The 14471-nt window shown below is 36.3% G+C and overlaps 1 protein-coding gene across 1 annotated transcript in view; it reads left to right on the top strand.

The window, feature by feature from the left end:
- Positions 1-14471, top strand: part of FBXL13 (F-box and leucine rich repeat protein 13) — a 212635-nt gene that overhangs the window by 70504 nt on the left and 127660 nt on the right. The gene's annotated exons all lie outside the window — the stretch shown is intronic.

The following is a 14471-nucleotide window of genomic DNA, read 5'->3' on the forward strand; positions in this document are numbered from 1 at the left end:
GTCATGAGGGTTGGGTCCCCATAGTGGAATTACTGCCCTTGGAAGAAGAGGAAGAGACACCAGAGCTTCCTGTTATCAGCCATGTGAGGACACAGAAAGAAGGCAGCTGTGGAGAGCCAGGAAGAGAGCCCTTACTAAGAACCTGTCAGTACCTTGATCTTGGACTTCCTAGTCTTCAGAACTGTAACAAATAAATATCTGTTGTTTAAGTCACCCAGTCTATGGTATTTTGTTGCAGCAGCCCAAGCTGACTGAGACACTGTGTAATCTACGGCATGTAATTTAATCTCTCCGATCTTCCTGATTTGTATAATGCGGATAGAGTTGATACAAACTATAATGTTTGTGAATAGGCCTACCAATACTAAACATGACTAAAGCAGTACCAAACCAATACTAAACCCTCCCACTGGTATACAGTCAATGCTGGAATGGACCCAAGAGGCTTACTCTGACATTTAAAAACACTTATGTCCAAAATGCCTACAGTGACCTAAATTACTAGTGAATGTTTACATACATTTGCATTCTAACAGAACTCTACTTTTTTTTTTTAGTGTTTATTTATTTTTGAGAGAGACAGAGAGAGAGCGAGTGGGGGAAGGACAGAGAGAGGGAGAGACAGAATCCCAAGCAGGCTCTGCACTGCCAGCGTGGAGCCCGATGCAGGGCTCAAACTCACAAACCGAGAGTTCATGACCTGAGCCAATATCAAGAGCTGGACATTTGATCGACTGAGGCACCCGGGTACCCCCAGAACTCTACTTTTAATCTCTGGGAATTGTGAAAACTGGCCCTTTTGATGCAAATGCAGTGTTGCCAAAAAGATCTTTTGGGGGTTTTCATTTTTTGTCCCTAAATGTGGCTCTATTTGTTCAGATGAAATGAGTGTTTTAGGACACAGGGTGCCCTCAGGACAGGGATGACAAGAAGTGAGTAAGGTTAAGAGTTTGGCTTGCCCCAAGGATTCTTGCAGGTGCCATAGATCTAGCTGAATAAGAATCTGGAAAGCCACCAAGCTGGGCCCACCACAGGCATTCTGGGGATGGGTGTGGTCCACAGCAGGGTTGGCAAACTATGGCCTGAGTGGAGGCTGTTTTTGTATTGACCTTGAACTAAGAACAGTTTTTTATATTTTCAAATATAAAATGTAAAAAAAAAAAAAACAAAACCCAAAAAACCCAAAACAAAAAAAAAAAAACAACAAAAAAACCCACCATTAACTTTTGGTGAACAGTTGCTCAAAGAGTTTATAACCTTGCCCCGAGATCCACAAAGTCTAAAATATTTACTGTTTGGTTTTTTCAGAAAAAGTTTGCTGACTCTTAGTCTAGAGGGTCACCATAGGTTACTACAGGTTAGTGGGTAACACCCAGGAAGTCAAAGTATTGGTGAAAGCATCCTGGAGCCCAAAGTGTTTTCTCTCTACTCTGATGATCTATTGGGCAGTGACTGGCAGGATGTTGGCTACTTACTTAAGTCAATCCCTCCCCTCTTTCTTGCAAACAGAATCTTGTTTGGTTCAAGAATTCAATCTCCATGAGCTTCAAGGGAGGGTTTTCCCACTCTTGGCCTCATCTATCTATCAAGTTGTATACATTGAAACCCACAATTTCCTACTGATATCCCAGTTCCAATATAACATTACAAAATTATAGTTTTCTTCCTTTCCCTACTTGTAACATCCTTGTCCTAGAGTGAGAACCTAGCTCCCAGTTTGGTAATATTTTTACTTATTTGATATATTTATCTCCTCCCTGTATATACTAACCTCCCATTAGCATGGCCTCCTTTCCCATGCAAATAACCCCCTTAAGTGCTTTTAATTTTTGACATTCCACACAGGCCACCCCCTTATCTCATGAGCAGATGAGCTTCTTATACTACCAAATTCAACCTCCGCCGCCTAGTGTGACCACCTGCTTTATCTCCCCTGGGGTCACCACTCATTGACTAGACCACTTTCCCATGCACTTGGGTTCCAACCCCAGTGCCAAACTGGTCTTCTCACATTCTACTCTTGGGGTTCCCACATTCCACATCATGCCCCTTCTGCCCTGCCCAGCCCAAACCCCTCTGTCCTGCCTCACTTGGATGCCTGCCTCTTTCAATGGAGTAAGGATGGACATCAGCACTGGAGAGCCCTCCTAAGTGGAATGCCTTCTCTAGGAGAGGCTATTACCCATGTTCCATGTAGATGCCTACTTTGTTAGCCCTACTTATGGCTTTAGAAAGAGGAAGGGATCCATGTTCTCCTACTCTTCCATCATTCTTTTTTGTTCCTAGCCAGAAGACCAGACCTACCTGAAGGTTGTGATATAGGCTTTGCCACACATTACGTTTAGTGGACCAAAACTGAACTTTTATTTTTTATTATATCTTATTTTCCACAAAGAAGAAAGGATCTTTTCCATTTCTCCAACTTTAAGGCATGGTCTCTCAGTTACACAACTCACTAACAGAGTCCTTGCAGAATGATGTGGCTAGTATGTGCGTAAAAGCATTTCGTAAACTAAGTGCTATCCAGTTGCTAAGAAGATATTGCTGTTATTTGATGGTGCACACTGTCAAATAATTATGTGATGTACAAACTGTGTTAAATTTAGAAGATTTATACTGTAACTTTTTTTCCTCCTGTGCCAAAAGTGTCTGGATTTATTTTTTGTTTGGTTTCCACTATTCTTACAGCAAGACTCCCACATGAAATGCATTACCATCCAGGCAATCTAACAAATACGTACTATGTATTGGTCTTACTGGGGAACAGATTTAGTCCTCACAAAGTTCGTTCTTTCTTTCTTTCTTTCTTTCTTTCTTTCTTTCTTTCTTTCTCTCTCTTTTCTTTTTCTTTCTTTCTTTCTTTTTCTTTCTTCTTTCTGTCTTCTTTCTTTCTTTCTTTCTTTCTGTCTTCTTTCTGTCTTTCTTTTCTTTTTCTTTCTTTCTTTCTGTCTTTCTGTCTTTCTTTCTTTTCTTTTTCTTTCTTTTTCTTCTTCCTTTCTTCTTTCTTTCTTTCTTTCTTTCTTTCTTTCTTTCTTTCTTTCTTTCTTTCTTTTTTGAGAGCTGGCTGGCTTGTCTTAGAGGAAATGAATTACAAAATCTTGGAATTTTTGTGCTAGAAGGAAGTTCATCTCTTCCAACAGGCTTCTCCACCCCAAGTCTGTGTCCCCTCAGTAATACACCCCATGTTCTATCATAGTCTGTGAACTGGCACCCTTCCTAGTCAGTCCTCTCCATTTTAGCTCTCTTGCGTGGAACACATGTGCTGATACCAATCACTCTAACACCAGGGGCTTATAGAATATATTTAGTGCTCACAACAAACACTGTAAATTCTTTTCCTTTGGAACTTGCTTGTTTTGGAGAGCAGAGAATGACAAAATCTTAAAGTCATGGAGTCTTTGTGCAAGCCAGGGACTAGCCTAGAGGTCTTTGCTTACATAAAGCTGAAAACTGCTGTTGATTTCCTTCCAGGGATCCTAGTTCTATCATTTGAGGTCAAAATGAAAATGTGCTCTTGGTGCTTCAGTGTGTGGTCAACATGTCATGGTCACCCCACCCCAAGAGCCATCCCTGGTCTCTTCCAAGGGGGTCAGCGATTCCCATATGAGTCAGGAGGAGTGAGAAGTGGGCAGGAAGTGTGAAAAGTCTCAGACTCCAGGATGACTCTTCTTTTTTTTTTTTTTTTCAATATATGAAGTTTATTGTCAAGTTGGTTTCCATACAACACCCAGTGCTCATCCCAAAAGGTGCCCTCCTCAACACCCACCACTCACCCTCCCCTCCCTCCCACCCCCCATCAACCCTCAGTTTGTTCTCAGTTTTTAAGAGTCTCTTATGCTTTGGCTGTCTTCCACTCTAACCTCTTTTTTTTTTCCTTCCCCTCCCCCATGGGTTTCTGTTAAGTTTCTCAGGATCCACATAAGAGTGAAACCATATGGTATCTGTCTTTCTCTGTATGGCTTATTTTACTTAGCATCACACTCTCCAGTTCCATCCACGTTGCTACAAAGGGCCATATTTCATTCTTTCTCATTGCCACGTAGTACTCCATTGTGTATATAAACCACAATTTCTTTATCCATTCATCAGTTGATGGACATTTAGGCTCTTTCCATAATTTGGCTATTGTTGAGAGTGCTGCTATAAACATTGGGGTACAAGTGCCCCTGTGCATCAGTACTCCTGTATCCCTTGGGTAAATTCCTAGCAGTGCTACTGCTGGGTCATAGGGTAGGTCTATTTTTAATTTTTTGAGGAACCTCCACACTGTTTTAGGATGACTCTTCTTGTAGCTGCCTTTATATTCCTTAGCTGGGATCAGATACTATCAGGACCTGTTTCAACCCCTTAGGGGCAGCAGGGGGTTCCTTGCATTTGTGAATTCTTTTTGTTTTGTTCTCTCCCTATTAGGGGTGAAAGTTCTTCTCTCCTTTTTTATCCTCTTTACTACATGCCTCCATTTCTCTTGTGATGTGGGCTTTCATTCCTCTTGCTCACTTCACTATTTGTTCCCAGTCTACTAGATGTTCTTTCTTCTCCTAAAGATCCAAATTCCCCCTGGCACAATGGCAACTGTGGAAACAGTGGAAACTGATACATATTGAATAGGGTGATTGAGTAGCCTCATACTTCATAATTATGTGCAGTTTCAGTGGTATACAGTTTTCTTAAAAGGTCCCCTTTTCTTTTGTATCACCTATTACCGTTTTTTTTTTTTTTTTTTTTTTTTTTTTTTTTTTTTTTTTTTTTTTTTTTTTTTTTTTTTTTTGGTTAGAATGTCTTGCATAGAATAACCATGTAATTATGTATGGAATTGAATTAGGAATCCACATGCACTTGCCCTGATGTTCTTCCCAGGTTTCCATGTTGGCGACAGCCTGCGCTCCCTATAGAATTAGGTTCTAGTTTTTCCAAGTGCAAATACCTATGAAGGTTTTTAAACTCTCAATATATATTATGTAACAATGACATGACTCCTTAGGAGAAAGTATAGGTTCATGGTAATTGCACTTAAATTCTTTGCAAAAGATTATTCCTCACTGAGATGTGGAACACCTGCCTTATAAATATTTCTGGGAAAAGTTCCATGGAATTAGTGAGTACGATTATCATAGAGTAGGTGCTCAAGAATGAGTATTTTTTTTTCAAGAATGAGTATTAAATGCACTTGTGAATAAATTAATGACTCCATACATTTTGGAAAGGAATTATGTGGTCTTCTTCAAATAGCTCCTTTCTTCTCTATAATATGAGAATGTAGGTATGCCTTTCAGATGAAAGTGCGTCTCCACTTATGCAAGGATTTGCAGATAGATGATGGGTACAATCCAATTAGGTGCAGACTTTCTTTTGATTATATATAATATACTGTTAAAATTCATAGCTGAAAATAATTTAATCACATGATGGGAAAAAATAAACCTTTTAAATGTGACGTTAAAGATTACACAGTGACAATACAATTAGGAGGCTAGTTTTGACTATCTGGCCACAAATCATAAAAGTAACACAAAATTTTCAGTATTGAATAGAACTTGAGAGACTACCTCAACAAAGAACTTCATTTTGCAGATGAAGAAACAGATTCAGAGGAGTTAGGTAACTGTACTGGGTTGAGTAGCATCCCCTCAAAATTCATGTCCAACCAGAAACTCAGAATATAATCTTATTTGGAATTGGATGTAATTAGCTATGATGAGGTCACACTGGATTAGAATGGGTCCTAAATCTAATGACTGACATCTTCATAAGAGAAAGGAGAAGGAGGGGCACCTGGGTGGCTCAGTCGGTTAAGCATCCGACTTTGGCTCAGGTCGTGATCTCACGGTCCGTGAGTTCGAGCCCCATGTCGGGCTCTGTGCTGACAGCTCAGAGCCTGGAGCCTGCTTCAGATTCTGTGTCTCCCTCTCTCTCTGACCCTCCCCTGTTCATGCTCTGTCTCTCTCTGTCTCAAAAATAAATAAACGTTAAAAATTTTTTTTTTTAAAAAAAAGAGAAAGGAGAAGGAGATTCAGAAACACAGATTCACATAAGAGGGAAGCCCACGTGATGACAGAGGCAAAGATTGGAGTGATGTAACTATAAGCCAAAGAATGCTGGTAACCACCAGAAGCTAGGGAGAGGCAAGGAAAGATCCTCCCCTTGAGACTCCAAAGGGAGCATGGCTCTGCTGACACTGATTTCACACTTCCAGCCTCCAGAACTATGACAGAATACATTTCTGTTTTTTTAAGCCACCCAGTTTGTGCTAATTTGTTACAGCAGCCTGAGGAAACTAAGACAGTAACCTCCCAAGGAGTGGTGGTGACTCAGGAATAAAGGCCCAGTGAATAAAGTCTCAGTCCACACTCTGAGCAGCTGTGCTCTTGTGTCCACTGCCTGCATCTTGGGGGTACTTAGAGTTGCTCCCTTTATTGACCTCATGTATTCATGAGTTCTATACAGTTTACTGTCCTTCGGGCTTTACTTCCCATCCTCGTCCCTCTTTGAAGTTGTTCTTATACAACTCTTGCACAAGTCATCTGTTCTCACATCTCTTATACTCTCAGAAATTTGGTCCTCTGCTTCTACTGCCATTCTGTGCAGCTACCTCTCTTTTCTAGGTTGCTTTTACCTCTGGGCATAGGCCCTGTCATGATGCTTCTTCTCTCTTAAAAAACAGTACAAGTGTAGTACATGTATAAAATTGTGTAAGTATAGTTTTCAGGCCATCGGATCTACCATAGTACCTTTCCAATGCTTCCTGACCATTTCAATAACTGACTTAATTGATGGCATATTTTTTCCTCTGTGGTACATACAGACAAAAGGTAAAGTTTTTGCTTTCTTGATAAAGTCCTTTGATGCACAAAGGTATTAAATTTTGATGAAATATAATTTATTTTTTCCTACATTGATCACACTTTTGGTGTGGTATCTTTAAAAAAAATTTTTTTTAAGTTTATTTGTTTTGAGAGAAAAAACACGAGCAGGGGAGGGGCAGAGAGAGAGGGAGAGAGAGAATCCTAAGCAGGCTCCACACTGTCAGCACGGAGCTCCATGGGGGCTCAAACTCACAAACTGTGAGATGGAACTCTGAGCTGAAACCAAGTGTTGGATGCTTAACCGACTGAGTCACCCAGGCGCCCCAGTTTTTTGTGTCATATCTAAGAATCCTTTGCCAAACCCAAGGTTATAAAGATTTACCCCTATGTTTTCTTCTAAGAGTTTTATAGTTTTTAGCTCTTATATTGAGGTTGTAGATCCATTTTGAGTTTACCTAACATATGGTATGAGATACGTATCTAAATTCATTGTTTTGTATTTGTATATCCACTTGTCCCAGCATCATTTGTTGAAGAGACTGTCCTTGCCCCATTGAATGATCTTGGCATCCTTGTCAAAAATCAATTGGCCATAGATGTATAGGTTTACTTCTGGATCCTCAATTTGATTACATTTGTCTTTGTGTCTATCCTTATTCCAGTACCATGCTATTTTGATTATTGTAGTTTTGTGGTAAGTTTTAAAATTGTGAAGTGTGGGTCCTCCGACGTTATTTTTCTTTTTGAAAACTGTTTAGCTATTTGGGGCCCTTAGCAATTCCATATGAATCTGAATATTGGTTTTTCCATTTCTGAAAAAAAGAACGATTGGCGTTTTCATAGGGTTGCATTGAATCTACAGATCACTTTGGGTTGTATGATATCTTAATATTCTTTAGTAAGCATTACATATTCCTTGGATATTTGATAGAATACTCTCATAAAATACTTTGGTATTTATTTGTTCATGGGCAGACTTCAAATTCTGATTTAATTCCATTTGTTGTTGTATGTTATTTGTATTATGTCTTCTAGTCTATGAATATGGGATGTCTTTCTATTTAGTTAGGTCTTCTTTAATTTCTTTTAGTAATGTTTTGTAGTGTTCAGTGCACTAGTCTTTCACCGTGAAAGAATTTAGTGAAATTATTCCATGTATTTTATTCAAAAATGAGGTTATTAAAATATTTTAGGTATGCAAAGAAATATAATGAGCACTTGTGTAATCACTATACAGTTTAAGAAATAAAGTTTAACAAATACAATTAAAGCCTCACTGCATTGTCTTCCCTTGCTCAGAAGTAACTGCTCTCTTAAATTCAGTGTTTATGTTTCCTTACATAGTGTGGTAGGCAGAATAATAGCCCACAAAGATATCCATGTCCTAATCCTCAGAATCTGTGAATATGTTATCTTTATGGCAAAAAGAGTCTTTGTGGATGTGGTTAAGACTGGAAATGGTGAGTTATCCTTGAGTATCTGGGTGGGTTCGGTATAATCACATAGGTCCTTGTAAGTAAAACAGGGAGACAGGACCTCTTATAAATATGTCTCTCCAAGGGCTAGATAAGCCCCAGTGTCTCTAGCTTTTATGACCTAGAGATACCTTCAAGGTCCTGCCTGGGACACATATCTCCTTTATATGTAAATTACTAGGGATCTTCCTGGCATCTTGGAAGCTTGATCTAAAGGAGGAGGCCAAACGATAATCATTTTACCTTCTTGGGGAAACAAGAGAAGAGCTACTACCTTTTGGATCAGAGAAATAAACTAGAAAAGTGGACAAATGGTTATAGATCTAATCCCCATGGTAATGGTAATGGTAATGGAAATGATAATGGAAAGAAAAACATAGAGGAAGTGAAGGCAAAACATTACCTTTATATCATACAGATTTCTGTGCCTCCAGAGGTTAAAGGTTTTTATAGAAGCATTGAGAAATTCAGGGAAGATTTATTTCCTCACATTGATTTATCAGTAATTGAGATCTTTCATATAACTTTTTATCATGACTGTGGATTTGTCAATTTCTCCTTGTATCTTGGTGGCTATGTTATCGGAGGCTTACACATTTAGAATTGTTATAAATCTTTAGTGCATAGTTTGAATTATTTCCTTCATTTATGGTATAGTGACTCTCTTTGTCAGACAAGCTTTAAAAATCCTCCTGAAATAAATCAATCCAACAAGAGGATATAACAATTGTAAATATCTATGTACCCAACATTAAAGCACCTAAATACATAAAGTAAATATTAACTGACATAAGGGAGGAAATTGATGGTAACACAATAATAATAGGGGACTTTAACACACCACTTATATCAATGGATAAATCATCCAGGGAGAAAATCAATACTAAAATAGTGCTTTTGAATGACACATTAGACTAGATGAACTTAACAGATATCTACAGTACATTCTGTCAAAAACAGCAGAATACACATTGTTTTCAAGTGCACATAGAACATTCTCCAGGATAGATCATGTCTTAGGCCACAAAATAAGTCTTAGTAAATTTAAGAAGATTGAAATAATACCATGCATATTTTCCAACACAAAAGTATGAAACTAGAAATCATTTACAAGAAAAAAAATTGGAAAATACATAAATACATGGGAATAAACAACATGCTATTAAACAATCAATAGGTCAATAAAGAAATCAAAGAAGAAATTAAAAAAACACATGGAAACAAATTAAAATGAAAACACAATGGTCCAAAATCTTCTGGATGTGGAGAAAGCAGTTCCAAGAGGGAAATGTATAGATATACAAGAAAAATCTCAAATATACAATCGAACTTTATATCTAAAGAAACTAGAAAAAGAACAAACCACAAAGTTAGTGGAAGGAAGGAAATAATAAAGATCAGAACAGAAATAAATAAAACAGAGACTAAAAAACAATAGAAAAGATGAATGAAACCAAGAGCTCATTCTTTCAAAAGATAAACAAAATTGATAAACTGTTAGCCAGACTCATCAAGAAAAAAAAGAGAGAACTGAAATAAATAAAATCAGAAATTAAAGAGGAAAAGTAGTAGCTGACAACACAGAAATACAAAGGTTTAAGAGATTACTACAAAAAAAAATTACATGCCAACAAATTAGACAGCTTAGAAGAAATGGGTAAATTTCTGGAAATATACAATCTTCTAAAACTAAATCAGGAAGAAATAGAGAATTTGAACAGACCAATTACTGGTAACAAAATTGAATCTGGTAACAAAGAAACTCCCAACAAACACAAGTCCAGGACTAGATGTCTTCCTATGTGAATCCTACCAAACATTTAAAGAAGAGATAATATCTATTCTCAAACTATTCCAAAAATAAAGGTGAAGGAAAGCTTTCAATACATTCCACAAAGCCAGCATTACTCTGATATAAAATCAAAGGAAAAAAAGAGAAAAGAAAACTACAGGCCAATATTCTTGAAGAACATAGATCCAAAAAAAAAAAAAAAAAAAAAGAAACCCCCTCAATATATTAGCAAACCAAATTCAACAACACACTAAAAGGATATTCAACACAATCAAATAGGATTTATTCTGGGGAATAAATAAGGATGGTTTAATATTTGATATCAATGAATGTGTATACCATATCAACAAAATGAAAGAAAAAATCATATGATCATCTGAATAGATGTAGAAAAAGCATTTGACAAAATTCAACACCTGTTCATGATAAAAAGTCAACAAAGTGGGTTTAGAGGGAAACTACCTCACATAACAAAGGCCATATATAACAAACTCATAGCTAACATCATACTCAATGGTGAAAAACAGAGCTTTTCCTCTAAAATTAGGAAAAAGACAAAGATATCCACTCTTACCACTTTTATTCAACATAGTACTGGAAGTCATAGTCGTAGCAATCAGACAAGAAAAAGAAATAAAAGCCATCCAAATTGGTAAGGAAGAAGTTAAGCTGTCACTATTTGCAGATGACATGATACTATACATAGAAAACCCTAAAGACTCCACCAAGAAACTGTTAGAAGTAATAAATGAATAAGTTGCAGGGTACAAAATTAATACACAGAAACCTGTTGTATTTCTATGTACTGATAACAAAGTAGCAGAAAAAAAATTAAGCAAACAATTCCATTTACCATTGCACCAAAGAGAATATATTACCTAGGAATAAACTTAACCAAAGAGGTGAAAGACCTGTACTCCAAAAGCTATAAAACACTGATGAAAGAAATTAAAGATGACACAAACAAATGGAAAGACATACCATGCTCATAGAATAGAAAGATTAATATTGTTAAAGTGTCCACACAAAGCAATCTACAGATTCAGTTCAATCTCTATGAAAATATCAATAATACTTTTCACAAAACTAAAACAAATAACCTTAAATTTGTATAGGACTACCAAAGACCTTAAATAGCCAAGGCAATCTTGAGAAAGAAGAATAAAGCTGGAAGTACCACAACTCCAGATTTTAAGATATATGACAGATCTATAATAATCAAAACAGTATGGTACTGTCACTAAAACAGACACCTATATCAATAGAACACAAAAGAAAGCCCAGAAATAAATCCGTGCTTATACAGCCAATTAATCTACAACAAAGGAAGCAGAAAATATTATAGGGAGAACACAGTTTCTTGAATAAATGGCTCTGGGAAAACTGGCCAGCCACATGCAAAATAATGAAACTGGATTACTTTCTTAAAGCATACACAAAAATAAATTCAAAATGGATTAAAGGCCTAGATATGATACCTGAAACCATAAATCTTCTAGAAGAAAACATAGCAGTCATTTCTTGGACATCAGTCCTAGCAACATATTATGGATAGTTCTCCTCAGCCAAGAGAAATAAAAGCAAAAATAAACTACTGGGACTACACTAAAATAAAAAAGCTTTTGCACAGCAAAGGAAACCATCAATAATATGACAAGGCAATTTACTGAATGGGAGAAGATATTTGCAAATGATATATCCAATAATAGGTTAGTATCCAAATACAACGACAAAAAAGAATAATCCAATTTAAAAATGGGCAGAGGACCTGAACAAATATTTTTTCCAAAGGAGACATCCAGATGGCCAAGAGACACATGCAAAGATGCTCCACATCACTAATCATAAGGGAAATACAAAACTGCAATGATATATCATCTATACCAGTCAGAATTGCTAAAATCAAAAAGACAAGAAATAACAAATGTTGGTAAAGATGTGAAGGAAAAGGAACACACTATTGGTAGGAATGTAAATTGATGCAGCCACTGTGGAAAACAGTATGGAGGCTCCTCAAAAATTAAAAATAGAAATACCAAATGATCTAGTAATTTCACTACTGGGTATTTACCAACAAAAAAACTAATTCAAAAATATATATGAACCCCTATGCTTACTGCAGTATTATTTACAATAACCAAGATATGGAAGCAACCTCCATGTTACTGATAGATGAAGGGATAAAGAAGATGTGGTATATATAAACAATGGAATATTATTTGGCCATAAAAAAGAATGAGATCTTGCCATGTGGGACAACGTAGATTGACCTAGAGGGTATTATGCTAAGAGAAAGAAGTAATACAGAGAAAGACAAATACCATATAATTTCACTTAAATGTAGAATCTAAACAACAAAACAAACAAAAGGCAGAAACTTGCTCATAAATACAGAACACTGATGGTTGACAGAGGGGAGGGCATGGAAGAACGGGCAAAATGGATGAAGGGGAGTGGGAAGTATCGGCTTCCAGTTACGGAATGAGTAAGTGACAGGAATGAAAGGTACAGAATAGAAAATATAGTCAATGGTATTGTAATAGCGTACATGGTGACAGATGGTAGCTACACTTGTGGTGAGCACAGCATAATGTATAGAGTTGTCAAATTGCCATTGAACACCTGAAACTAATGTATCATTGTGTGTCAACTATACTTCAATCAAAAAAAACAAATTAATTTAAAAAAATGGACCTGAATTCCTGCTCTGTCACATCAGTCTACATGTCATATAGAGGGGTTCTTACAGTCTTTCACCCTCAGTTTTCTCATTACAATGGGAATAAATATTATCTAATATTAAAGAATCTATCTAAAATACAACTCTGAACAAGATGAACACAAAATGATGAAAGTTTATAGCTCTGGTAGTATCAGAGGGAAAACATTTAAGCAAAAATATCATTAGGAATAATATTTGTTTTCTAACTAATGGATTTTTAAAAATTTATTGTTTCTAGATATAACTGGATTAATATTTCTCTTCTACTACTATACTATTATACTCTTTTTTATATGCTTCTTTTCTCCTTTCCTGCCTTTTTTTTTGAATTTAAAAAATCTACCCCCTTTTTCCCATTTTCATACTTTAAAAGATATGCATTCTATTTCTACTATATCAGTGGTTTCTCTGAAATATTTTTAACATGTGAATTTACCTTAATAAAGCCTAAAGTAAATTATGACCCATACTTTCTTCCTCATAATCACTACAATTTAAAACACTTAAACTCTGGTTACTCTCTCTTCAATCTTAGAATATTAGTACTATCTAGTGTTTTTATTCCACCTTGTTTTTGTATCCCACATTAGTCATGACCATTACATGCTTTTTAAGGTTAATGGTTTTATTTTCATACTTAGTTTCTTTGCCCATCATTACTATTTCCATCTCACTCCTTTCTTCTGATTCCATTGTCCTTTGGAAGTTCTTTTGTGAAGGGTCTATTGCAGGCAAACTCCATTTTTTTTCCCTCATACGTTTTGTAATTTTTATTGAAAGCTCATCTTTGGGGGGGATTAATCTGTAGGAATCCTAAAAGGCATGGTTTGAAGATGTGTCTCTTCATAGAAATGGTATTTATTTCTGCCAAATATCCCAGAGTTACCACCAAGTTGGCGGCTCTTTGCATGTTAATGTATCAAATCCAATTACAAAGGTAATAAACTTAAACTGGACCCCACAAATAATAAAATTCTAATCCATATGATATCTAGTATTTGGTTTTAAATTCTCTGTGTTTTTTTTTTTTTTTTTTAATCCCAGGCTAGGTACCTTAGTTTTTTCCTCACCAAATAGGTAGTTGTTGTTGTTGTTGTTGTTGTTTAATCCTGTCTGTTTAATAATGCTGGATTTCTCTCTTTCTTTTTCCTCTTTTCTGACTCTGTCTGTTCCTCTTAATCTCTCTGACTCAGTTAGGACTCCCAGCTTTGTACAAGCTTGGTAACTTTTTCTGTCCCTGCATGACCAGTAAAATCTGAATCTATTTATTATGCAAAGCAGCAACCATCTCCACTGTTCCCTTATGTAGAGCAACTATACTGAACACCTTCTTATGAGTCTGGGTTTACAAGACTTTGGGCCTGGATATTTTCCTTACTTTCTTAAAAACCCAGGTATGTTAAAAAAAAAAAAATGTTTGTTTTAGAGAGTAGAAAAGTGGTTGTCAGAGGCTATAACTTTCAGCTATAAGATGTATAAGGTCTGAGGATCTGACATAAAACATGGTGATTTTAATTGATAACACTGTGTTGTATAATTGAAATTTGCTAAGAGAGTAAAACTTAAATGTTATCATCAAAAAGAAAAAAAATAAATATGTGAGGTGATGGATATGTTAATTAACTGTCTGCGGGAGGGATCCTTTCACTATGTATATGTACCTCAAATCACCACAATGT

This window comes from Lynx canadensis, chromosome A2 (genome assembly GCF_007474595.2).
Source record: "Lynx canadensis isolate LIC74 chromosome A2, mLynCan4.pri.v2, whole genome shotgun sequence".
Taxonomy (NCBI): Eukaryota; Metazoa; Chordata; class Mammalia; order Carnivora; family Felidae; genus Lynx; species Lynx canadensis.